This window comes from Netta rufina, assembly GCF_964035555.1.
Source record: "Netta rufina genome assembly, chromosome: 5".
Taxonomy (NCBI): Eukaryota; Metazoa; Chordata; class Aves; order Anseriformes; family Anatidae; genus Netta; species Netta rufina.
This window is the reverse complement of record NC_140128.1, coordinates 27,313,538-27,326,190: the sequence shown is the minus strand read 5'-3', so window position 1 is coordinate 27,326,190 and position 12,653 is coordinate 27,313,538.

Genomic DNA, 12,653 nt, shown 5'->3' with positions numbered 1-12,653 from the left:
CCTCTGTTGGTGTGTGCCCATCACAAAGGGTCTTTCATTCCCAGAAACACATGATGTGTGTGGTATGAAAAGCCACATGTGCATCTAAGACCACAGGGGGAAAAAGACAGTTTTTCTTTTCATTGTATTAGATCTACTGAAAGTGTGTCCCCTGGCCAGTATCATGTGACTATGAAAGAGCCTGTTGTAGCACACTGATATGCGCGGACAGCACTGAGTTTGACTTAGATGGGAGTGTTGGCTCTGAATTTGCTGATTCTCATTAAATTCTTACCATTAATCAAACTCTCACTCTTAAAATCTTTAGTAATTCTTGTATCAAAGAAAATAATCGCCTTTACAAATGAGCTGTTGTAATGCTACCCCAGAAGGATTTGCCAAGGCAGTAGAATGCATTGCACCTTGCTCAAAACAAAGGCAAGTGCACAGTTGCACAGACTGCTCTCTTTCTGAGATCTCCTGGATTAATCTTGGCTTTTTTGTTTATATCTGTTACAACCTGCTGCCTGTCACCTGGCCATGGCAAAGTAGAGTTGCTGCATGGAAACATTGTCAGGGGTAGGCAGCAGGACCAAACACTACTAACATTTCCATTACAACAGACATTAATACATACAATTATTTTAGTTTGAAAGAAATTAGACATCCCAGAAAATACTTTAGAAAAGTTTTCTTCTTAAAATCCTAAGCCTGCGTATTAACATGGCACTTCCAGTTTATTTCCAGTCACAGCAATCACAGTGCACCCCTTGCTATATGTACTGCCATGACTAGCACTTTAAGAGAAAATGAGTTTTGTTACGAACTTCCTAGTGGTATGCTGTAGGGACAAGGTAAAAAGTTTAAGTAGGATTACTGCTTCAAGGAAAAAATGTTTATCAAGAAGTGCTCAGCCTGTCTCGTTAAAAATAATAAAGCACTCCGAGGACGAGAAAGTTCTTCGGTTGCGCAAGCTACTGCACAAAGCACTCTATTTTCATGACTCTGGCTGCTGAAGTTTAGAAGCCACTATAGCATATGGTTTGGGGAATATTTTTCAAGCACTCAAGCCATTGTTTTATGGTGCAGTAAATGTGCCGGTCCTTACTTTGTAATATATATACAAGCTTGGAATCAGCTCTACTAACCAGCTCTGCCATTGTACTCTTTTACCCGAGTAGTTCTGAATAATCCAGCCCACTTCCTCCCTTTGCCCTCTTCTCCCATTTCTATTTACGGAGAGATGGGGTTTGGGAAAGAAAAAGTGTCCTTAGAGTGACTTTTGACCGCTCGGGTGATGGATGGGTGTTAAAATGCAAGAGATGCAATTGCCTCATTGTGCATATTGGTGCTTCCTGGTGCAAGGCCGGAGTCTGGATTGAAAGAAACCTGCTTCCAACAGGAACCTAACAAAGAGTGGGCGATACTTTCTGGCAGTGAGTTGTCTTCCACCTGACGTGATGCACAGTGCTCCGATACACGTACGGAGTCAGACAACAAACTGACAGGCATAACACATTGACGTCAATATTCATATTCCCCTGCATAAGTCCTTTAAATCTTGATTTCTCTTAAATGAATTATGTTCTCTGTAACATTTATAATGGACTCTTTTCTTTCTCCATTAGAGTCTGTGTCAGCATTCTCCTTCTCTGTGTTTTGCCTCAGGGCTCTTGATGTATACAAAGGCTCCTCTGTTTTCTGCTCTTAGTCACACGCTTTCACTCTTAACCTCAGCGCTATAAACTAAACATCCACCCACTATGGCTGGAGATGACCCTGTTTACGTCTGCTGCTCAAATCACGACAGCAACAGTCATGAAAGTATGTTTCATGGAGACAGTTAGCTCTTGATAAGTGGACAATGAGTCTTGGCTTTTTATAACATTATGAGTTTTTGCAAAAAAATTCGACAGGAATAAATAGCCGGAAATGGTTAATGGAATCTGTAAAGAAATAACTCCTTTCCAGCATTTCACTTCACCTTTTCTTTAATTAGTGTAGGCGATTCATCAGAACAGCCCTCGGTGGTGTGGGACCACATGAGCCCAGCCTGAGACAGGCAGGGTGAGAGGGGCTCAGAGGTTCGGGACAGGCCCCAGAAGTTGGGGACAGGCCGGCGGGCAGGCCTGAAGCACTGCTGGGCCGTCCTGCAGCCCACACCACGTGCAGGTGCCCAGCAGCAGGCCCACCCGTGCCTGTGAGACCTTCCCATCTTACCACCCCTTTGCAGGTCCCTGCGGGTGCTGCAGGAGGCACGGCCACCCCAAAGGAGGGCTGGGCCACTCTGTACCCCCCTGCCCTGCTGCTCTCCGCCCGCTTTCCTTTCACTGTTTTGTAGAGGTTAAAAGCAGAAGGTGCGGTGACACTGCTTTTATAGAAATGATTTCAGTGCCTTCCCGATGGCTCGTCCTGCACCTCCTGGAGCTCCTCAGCCAACATTTGCCTCGCTCGGTTCCCCTGGCACTCCCACAGCCCCCTCCAGCAGGAGTGGGGCACAGAGCTCACCCTGCCTGTCACCACGAGCATCTTCCCTACGGCGGGTTTCTGAGCACTTCCATTAATCTAATTTTAAATATCCCGAGTGAATGCCTTTCTACTATTTCCCTCAGGATACTGTTGTACCTCCTAATAAATCTCTCTGACAGGAGGTATCTCACCAATATCCACCCTAACACCTTTCTCTTAATTATACTCCAATACCCCAGTTTTATGTCCTTGTGTCACCTTGCAAGGAAGCCTTACCAAAGTCATTTCCATAGCTGGTGCTCCTCAGGGCTCACTGAACTCCTCGACAAAGCCTCCTGTTGTCTTCAGTGTGCTTGCAGCCAGCTTTTCTGGCAAATGCAGAATTTTGGGGGTGCACAGCACCACACCTGCTGGCTGCCCCAGCAGGGTCAGCAGTGACCCCACGAGGACAGTGGTCCCTGAGGGGATGCCCTGGGCCATTTTGCCCCAAGGAGAGCCTCAGCGCTGCTGTTTTAGCTGCTGGCCACAGAGCTGGGCTGTGAGGAGCTGAGTGGCCCTGGAGCTGTGCCAGGCAGTGGATCAAGCCCCAGGAACTCTGAAACCAGCAGGAGAAGGGCTGTCCTGAGGGTGCTCACTACTTTAGGAAAGTGCTGTGTTTCACATAGGCTGTGTTTCCTTTGCCTTAGTCTTGGGCCCATCGTACATGTTAGAGACCTCAGGAGAACTTCTCCACCTCTTTAGCCCCAGGCACCCCAACAAGGGCCACCAACAGTGTCCAAAGGGGCAGGGAGCAAGGGCTGAGCTCTACAGGGACCAGCACAGGCTGAGGGATGATGCTCCATCAGCAAGGTCTGGCACACGGGCCCTGGGAGCAGTTCAGCAACCTGGCTCTACCACCAAGCACCGCAGGCCCAGCAGCCACAGCCGTGCTCCTGCACAGCAACATCCCTGCCCGGGGTTATGCCGATAACAGCAACGTGACATTCCTTGCTGCAATGTCGGATGTAGTAAAACATTTCCCTTCATTTTCTTCCCTGTATGATCATGAGTCATGGTTCCTGGGAGCAGATAACTGGGGAAATCAAACAGTTCCTTGAGCTGTTTGTTTCCCAAACATGAATAAATGTTAAATCAATTGGGGATTTACCAGAGGGAGCAAAGTTTAATGATGTTAGCTGTTATGCTGGTCTGACATTCCATGGTCCTTATGCTTCCACATGAACTAGGCACAGGTCCTTCATGCAGCATCACCCACAGTAACTCCATCCTCACTCCCACTTTCCCTTGGAAAGAGGAACCAAAACAGAGCTCCTGGCTTTGCACCAGCCACCAAAGAAGCTGGTCTAGGTGAGTAACCCGCCCACCCCCCTTGCTTAGATGTGGCTTACAATTGCTGGTACCCCACTGGATTGTGGTCTTTAGTTAATGGTGCCTGGAGCCAGCCAATCTATTTGGCACTTTATTGGGGTGGTTATGACAAACAAACAAGGAAGACGGGGAAAGGAATTATTATCCCTGGTTATTAAGCTCTCTTGTAACAGAAGACAGAATTAGGTCCAGCAAGTGGCATAGGTGCCTAGCTGTCCCTTTTGGTACTGAAGCCCACATCCATGGCCTCATTCAGCTGCTGCCTAACCCTGGATTTTATATTCAAGTTCCCCAAATGCCTAAAATTCTGCTGGAAGCACTGAGCCTCTCAGGACCAATCTCATGCCGAAGTCTTGTATGGTCTAGCAAGCCTGTGCTGCTCTGCCTCTCTCAGCTGAGATATCTGCCAGTGTTGACTGTTTTAGAGTACACCATCTTCAGGAAAGATGCAGGGGACAATGATTTTTTCTCTTCTGTCAGCCAATAACTCATTTGGAGCTGTGATCTGTTGCCAGACAGGATCTGAGCCTGGTGCTCTCTGCTCCCAGAAGAGCGCCCTACACATGCAACTGGTCAGGCTGGGTTGCTCTGAACTTCTCCTGCTGAAGCTGTAACACTTGGATATTTCTGGGGCCAGTGACCAGGGAAAGAAAGTGAATATGACCACCTTAAGGCCAGGAAAGCATGACAGAAATGTAGAAATCCATGTTCCAGTTACTGTTTACTGTCAGTTAAATTTGAGGCTTCAAGTCTTTGAACGCTGATCAAGGGAGGCTCCCTCCTGAGGTATTCAAAGCCTAGAGAGAAATGTTTTATTGGACACCATCCACGTTTTCTTTGTGCCTCAGGGCACTCCCAGGTGGCTCCCCACTGAGGACACCAGCTGGGATGGCCTCTGCTCTTGGGCATCGGCTGCTCCCTACATTGCCCGAGGGGCAGCTCAGGTGCCCAGTCCAGGGCAGTGGAGCTGAAGGACTGGCTGGGCACCTGAACGTTGAGTGTTGGAAGGTTCACTGTTAGGATATTAACTTCCCTTTGTCTTGGTACTTCTGCCGTTTCATCACTGTGTAAAATAGGGCAGTGCATTTAGTTAATCTCGGAACAGACAGTGTTCTATAATGGGACGTTACTGCTGTACATTGCACTTCTTTGTCTGTGATAAGATATGGTTTCTAATGTCTCTTTTTTTTTTTTTTTTTGAGTTGGTACTTGTCCAGAGCACTTCTTCATCTTGCCAGCTAGTGATTAATTGGCTGTACTGAAAGGTTCAACACTTTTCTGTATGCTTACCAGAGGAGGTAGAGGAATGTGTGCTCTATATGGAGTAAAAACATGTCCTAAGTGGGTTTAAAAACGGGTCATCAAATCCTCATTTAAGAATCTGTGCCCTTAAAACACATTAGGAAAGGTGCCCTACCTTTTGGTATTGTAATTTTTTTCAACTTAATGATGGGTGGCAATCTCGGTGGGAAGTATGGAGACTTCTGTTTATCTTCAGGTAAACACACTGCAGACAGTCCAAGCACAAACATCCTTGTGCTACCCCAGTGTTGTCAGTTGTCATAAAGAGTGTGGTTTTGTTCTTTGCTGCAGGAATTTTCTTGATGATAATATAAAATCTTTACCTTCCCACAGTCCAGGCAGGAAAACAAACTATTGAAAGAGGTAGGCCCAGGCAGAGCCGCATCAGCCGTAGTTTCATTTACAGCACCTGTGCTGCACGAGACACCTTTCAGCATGCTGAGCCATGTGTTAAGGCTTTGGGGGGCCAACAGTCCACTTGACTGCTAAGAGACTTGAGAATACTTTGAGCAAGACTTGGAACAAGATACAGATCTCTGTGTCCCAAAACTGCATCTCAGCTATTTGCTACATAGCCTTTTAAAAGGAAATCCCAAATTAGGGCCTTCTACGATCCGTGTTGTCACTCTTCTGCAAGAAAACCTTGTGAAGCAATTTGACCTTGTTCCTACTTCTGTGCTAGGAACTGATTTGTTAGCCCTAGGATTGGAAATTTGTGCTCTTGCAACCAGATATCCATGGTTCGTGTCTTGCAGATGACCCAAACATGGGTGTGTTTCAGCTGGCCATGGTGCTTGTAACCACTAGACCACAATCTGCTCCCGGAGCCAAGAATAGCAGGAAGGTTTCTGATGTTTGACTTTCAACAAAGCTGTCTCACTTGCAAGAAATTCTGGAGAGTTGGCACTGTTAGTAAACGGACAGGGACCCTAGGAGTAGGCAGGTAGAACTGGAAATGGGAAAGCAGTGCAAAAAAGAAAAAAAAAAAGGATCCTTAAAAGCATTTTCTAGTCTTGTTTTTTAGTGGTTTTTGTTTTTGTTTTGTTTGTTTTGTTTTTGAGTCTGACTCATAATTTTTAAATTTGTGGTAGGTTACAGTGTTGCCAAACCCAATATATCTTATCCTTCATCTGCTCCTCTCTCCAAAGTTTTCGTGCTTATTCAGTCCTTGATCTGCCTTTTGGAATGGTGTCTGTGGACACCAACCAGTAGCAGATGTGATAGGATTTTTTGTATTGTGGACACCTCCTGAAAGGATTGCACCAAAATAACAAAACAGCAACAGTTTTTGCGGGCTACCAAACACTATCCAGACAGTCAGTACTTTCAGTCATTGCCAGCCCAAGCTGATTTGAACAGGGAACTGATAAAGAAACGCTGTCAAGCCTGGGCAAGTTATGTTTCTGCTCCTCCATCTGAATCATTTCTTGACTGCTTGTTGAATGCTTGAAAGTAAGTTGGGTGCCTTCCAAAACAAAGCAAAGATAGCCTCCCTGTCCCAGAGAGGTTACAGTGCAGGCAGAAATTACCCGGCATGTAACAGCAATGTTTTGCATGTAAGGGAAGCAACGGAGGCAGTTGACCATATGGATCATGTAGACAGGACCTACAGACAGCCGTGAGGCTCTGTGAGTTGCTTATCCACACTATTTGCCTGCTGGAGGTCCCAGGTGAGGGCAAGGGAGGCTCAGAGGATGCACCACCTGGTCCTGGGGCCAGCCTGGTGACCCACTGGGCTCTGCAGGGAGGGACCTGGGAGCTCTTTGTGTCAGGGACAGGAGGGATGCTGCTCAGGACAGGCCACCGAGCGTGTCCCACTGGCTGTGCTGTTCACGTACATCATGTTTTTAAACTGAGCTCAGGAAAAGGATCTGTGTGGATATCCCACATGATCCAAGTGACGAAGCTTTTCAACGGGAAAGGAGGCTTCTGGATCAGAAATTATAACGTTTCACATACATAAATTACAGGTTCATCTCTCTACACACTGACAGTTATAAACAGCACTTTCCTGGCGCTAGGTCGGATGTATGGCTCTGACCATAATTACATTCTCTGTAGATAACATATTTTTGTTTGGGGTACCAGAGCTTTTGCAATGGACCTGACCTTTGCATTGCTGTATGTGACTCGTGCTCCCTTTTTCTGTCAGGACTGCCACCACTTGCAGCCAGCAGCAAATAGGGATGTGCAGCATGGGTCCCCAGCACGGGGAGGGCAGCTCCACAGGGAAAGCTTTGAACTTTGAGCAGGACCCATGAAGGCAGCATGGTGAGAAGCCCCCAAGGGGCGGTGTGTGGTGCAGGGGACTTCATCCTGCCCTGCTGCCAGAGGAGGAAGCAGTGTTCTTCATCACTCTCGTTTCCCTCTGTCCTGCAGTCAGGTTTTCTGCTTGTTTTCCATTGTGCCCTTCATGTGTTTTCCATCTCTCCAGAAATCACTGGCTTTGTTTAAAATAGACTCCGAGTCGCTGCCAAGACTTTATCCAGAGAGAGAGAAAAAAAAAAATGCACAGAGGCCAAGTTCCTATAGAGTTATCAAAAGCTTTCACTCCCCATCAAGATCTGTGAATATCCCAGAAATCTGCTCTCTCGGGAACAGCTCTGCACAGTCCCCGTAGCCCTTTCTGGGAGAGCTACCCAAACATTTCTGCCCAGGAGTGTGCACCGCAGCTCCCAGCAGTGTCTCCTGTCACCAGCTTGTGGGTGCCCCTACAAGTCTCTTACACACTGTGCTTTTTGGCTTTCTTTGCAGTATGTAGAATATACGCAGAAAAATCATGAAGTTACAGGAAGATGGCTTGAGGGTGTTTGACTCAGAAAACTTCAATGTACTGTGCTTATAAAGTAATAGATCTTCATCAGAGCACAGCACTGTGACTTAGGCTGGGAGCCAAGGAGGATTCACCTTGGGGGTCTTTGCTGGATATGTTTGCCTTCTCTTTATGCTTGACCACCTTTTCCTAACCCAACCCTAAAGAGACTTCCTGATTTGTCTCCAAAAGGAGATGCTATTGCTAAGTAATTCCCTGCTTGGAGCTTAGACTCTCTTTCTCTCTGCAACAGTTCAAGTCAGCAAGATGATAAGTACATGTAAAATTGAAAACAGAATCGGCTCCTTCATCGCCAGAGCAAAAGATATTAAAATGGAGACAAAAATGAATGTCCTTTTCTTTTATGTAGAGCAGCGTGATTTACCTCTGGCTTTTGGACCTGTTTGCTAATACTTCTTGATCAGAAAAGCTTACTGAAAATACACGGGATGGCTGGTTGGGGTGGACTTTCCAAACAGAAGCCGTTCTTACTGTCAGAAGTAAACAAAGCTGCAGCGTGCTTTATGAGTACCACTTCTCCCGCTAGAAGTGAAAACACAACAGCTGAAGGCAAGCAGCTCTGGAGTTTCAGTTGCTGTATGTAAATCTACAAGCTCTCAGGAGCAGAGGGATGTTCCTCGCATGGGGCAGCAAAGTCTCATGCTGGTGGTGGCACCCTGCAGCCTCTTGCCACCTGCTCTTGCTTGCACTGAGGTCCCCAAGGTTACACCTTGGTCATTTCCTGCTTCTTATTTTGCTCAGGAGGCCAGCCTTTCAGCTCTGCAATTAGGATTTTCTCTGCTCTGCCTCTCCTCCCCTCTACTCCCCCACCAGAGTACATCTCTGTTGCTTGCTCACCCAGTTCCAGTTCTTCAGTCTTTCTGTGTCCCACATCTCAGTTTCCCTGGAGTTGCTTCAGAGTTTTCTTACTGCCTGTGGTGGGACCACTCAGGCATTGTGGAGGATAAGCTCCTTTGTCTGGATGAAGTGTATTGCAGATGCCAGACATTTCTAATGTTAAAGAAGGGAGAGATACAATTCTGGGCAAAGAGTAAAGATGATGATCTCCTATTTCTGCTCTGATTGCTTGTCTCTCTGCTCCCCCTCAGGGGTGTCCTTCTCCACCCTCAGATCTGTCACAGGTAATTTTGGTTTGGTGCAGCCAAACTGCAAGTTTCCTTATGTTCCTCCTCTTACTCTTCATGGGAAAATAACACACTCTTGGTGCTATTTTTTTCTGCAAACTGAAAAAGCAAAACTACTCTTCCACAAGTGCTGGCCACAGAATTAGGTTAATGAAGGCAGTGCAGGTCTTTTGTGAGCCCCGAGGGAGCTGGATGCCCAGGTCCTCCCCAGCCCCCCAGCACCATGGGCTCCCTGTTTTCGGAGAATGGGAGTGTCCCAGACTCTGCCTCCTGCTTACGCGTATCCTTGCTGTGATTAAGTCTGCAATTATGGTAAGCACACGGAGAACTCAATGCACAAAGTATGAACTCGTTGTTTTGAAAGTCCGAGCAATAACATCTGATGACTCACTTATCTCTGTAAATAATGACCGAAGTATAGTCATTTCTTCACTGTATTGTGAAAATACAGAATACTTCGAACAGTGTTTTAGGTTTCTAGGACTAAAGGAGGAAACTGATGCTACCAGTACTATTACAAATGAAATCTTTGGACCTAATTTACATTGCTAATGCCCCATAAGAAAAGAGTGCTACTCTCATGGCTCTTTTCTAACACTGTTTTTCTGCGACTTCCTGCATGAGCAGGGAATGCTCGTGTAGCCCAGAAAAATCTTGAGCCACAAAGGATCTTTCCATCCATCCTGGCGCACTGAGCACCTCATTCAGCACTGTACTACGAGGTGATCACTTCTCCCAGAAAGCTCCCGTCCATTGCAGGAGCTGGCCCTAAGCGTTGGTGAGACACACACAAACCCTGCTTATACCGGGGGAGGCAGCGAGGAAGTAAGACACGGAGTAGCACAGAAATGCTGGTGCTGTGGAAAACACAGCAAGGCAAAAGAGAGAAGAGATGGGGTACCCTGAGCAGCCAGCAAGAGCAAAGCACGAACAGACTTTGCACCGAAACCAGAAATTAATAAAGGGACTCTGACCAGGATGTTTCTTCCTTAGTTCTTTTTGAACGGCTCTGAAAATGAAGAGAATTAATAGTTTCCAAACCTATCAGGTAAATTTGCAGCAGGCAGAAACATGAGAATAAAGAGGGTGGTAAAGCAATATTAAAAAAGAAGATTACAGACTGGAAATTGGGCTCAGTGCAAAACTTTTTTTCTTTTTCTTTTTTTTTTTTTTTTTTAAAGTTACTGTAACTATAAGCAAGAAATGAGTGCCAGAGGAAATGAGAATTTAAGAAAATATAGACAGCTTGGCAGGGCCACAAAATGAAGGCTTTAAGGAAAGAAAATTTAGAGAACAGAAGGAAATATTAGTTGGAGAAGTGATAGCAGCATAAAAACTTCAGCTTTTCAAAGAAATAATCTTACACACAACTTTTAACATCAAAGTCCCTCGCTGCATGAAAATGGTAAGTTTTACCACATTGATCCTAGGGGGGGGAAATTACATACAAGGTTTTTTTTTAACCTGTTGGGAGAAAAAAACATGTACACAAAGGCAGAGAAAGAGGAAAGCGAATCCAGCAGTTTAATAGTTAAGCTGCTGGAATAGTTACCAGACACTGTTTCTGTAGGAATGATGAAGCTGAGATTTAGAAGACGTTGAAAGAATTGTGATTCCGAATGGCCAAATACACATTAGTGCCCCCACCTTGACACAAATAAACCACAGCTGCCTGGACAGCATAATTCCCTTTTGGCTTGAAACTGTATATGTTATTTAGAAGGCTCTTTGAGAATAGAAGTAGCCCAGTGAGAGATTCATAGAGAAGCCAGGGATCTAAAGCTGACCCAGCAAATAACTGCTTCTCGCTGCTTGTGCAAGAAAAGTGAGGCAGTTGGAACCTCGGCAGAGGTAGCTGGAAATACAGAAAATGAGCACCAGTCCTGTCCCTAGAAGATACCAAAGCAATAGCAGGTGCTCAGGGGCCTCTGTGAAAGGCTCGGTGTTGAATCCTCAGTAGCGTGAAGCTGGTGCTGCCATTTTGGCCTTTGTCTGGTTGTCAGCAAGGAGAGCTATCTGGCTCCTCCTCGTTCTTTAATGTGCAATTTTTATTCTCTCCAATGCGTGAAGTCACTGAACCTTCTGACCTGTTTACTCAGTGCTTCCAGAGGCCATTCATTTCCAAGCATTATTGTGTTACAGGTACTTGGAGTCCCCAGTTCAGCCCTTTATAGCAGTTATTTATTATTCTGGTTTGGTCCTTGAATGCTCGAGAAGCACTTTTTCCTCACCAGCTGCACCGCTGCAGAGCTGCACTCAATGCCTTTGCCACCCACAACACCCTTGGCCTTGTCCTTGTCAGGTGTCAGGATGGGAAGCACCTTCAGCATCCAGCTGTGTGGACACTGGTGTTGAAATGGCTTCCCAAGCAGTTATCTCCTAGCTGAAAATGTTGCTTCACTCTGGCGTGACTTAGGGAGGCTCTTGTCTGACTACAGCCCAATGTGAGAGATGCTTTGGTTGTATTACGCAGGCTACGGGGCTGTGGATCCAGCACCATCTGGCCTGCACATACATCTGCCAACAACATGCTGACCATAACTGCAGCGCTCGTGGAAGGCACCAGCTGCATCACGCCAGGGGCAGAGCCATCACATTAGCCACAAGGCCAAGCCTGTGGTTGCCTTTCGAGAAACTTCACCCCGAGTTCTTCTGGAGTGGACTAAGGAGAAAACCGATAATGGGAAGAGCTCAGTGGCATGCAGATTGGATTTTCGGATGATTTTGTACTTGATGCCACGTTATACTAAATTCTAATAATTGACCTAGAAGCGAAAGCCTGAGTACACATTTCTGCTTCAGGAGAGTGGTGGAGTACGGCTTGTTTCGGCAGGCGCTGCCAGAACTAGCAGGCTAACCGGTAGCGATGTGGGACTCAGCAGAGGATGGAAAACTGGCCTGAGAAACCTGTAAATATTTGAGCAGCTAATCTGTGCTGCATTATCAGTACCTGAGCCAGGTAATTAAAGCTAGCTCTCGCACAGCTACAAAACCTCTGGTCATGCCTTTGGGTTGCAGCGTAGGCATGCCTTGGGTGTCTAAGAACATTTAATTCTGCATTCAAGCCCCTCTTTGTAATTATTTAATATGCTAAATGCATTGTATTGTGGGGCTCAGGGACAAACCTTGTATAGTCTGTCACAGATATTAACACTGGAGAGCATTCTTTGATGGAAATAGCTGCATGCTTTGGGATACAATGCTCCAAGATGCTGCACTGTGCCAAGACAGGCAGGCCATTGCTTCTCAGAAGGAAACAACCACGAATCCATCGTACACACTGATTTATCCTTTCTTTCGCCCTTCAGCTTGCCAAGTGCTTTGGTAGCCTCACAATTGCAGACTTCACATAAGTAAATCCTATTTGTATTTGCTCCTATCAGTCCTGTTGGTTAAACAGTTGGGGAAACCAGCTGCACCATACAGCTCACTGCATTGCAGGAGGGATCCCAAAGTGGTTTGCAAATGGTATTTAACTCATTATTCAACACATATAATTTAGGGTGTTCAGCTGGAATACCGAAATTGAGGCTTTGGTGCTTCAGTTCAGTTCCTATAACCCAGAGCAAGCAGACTAG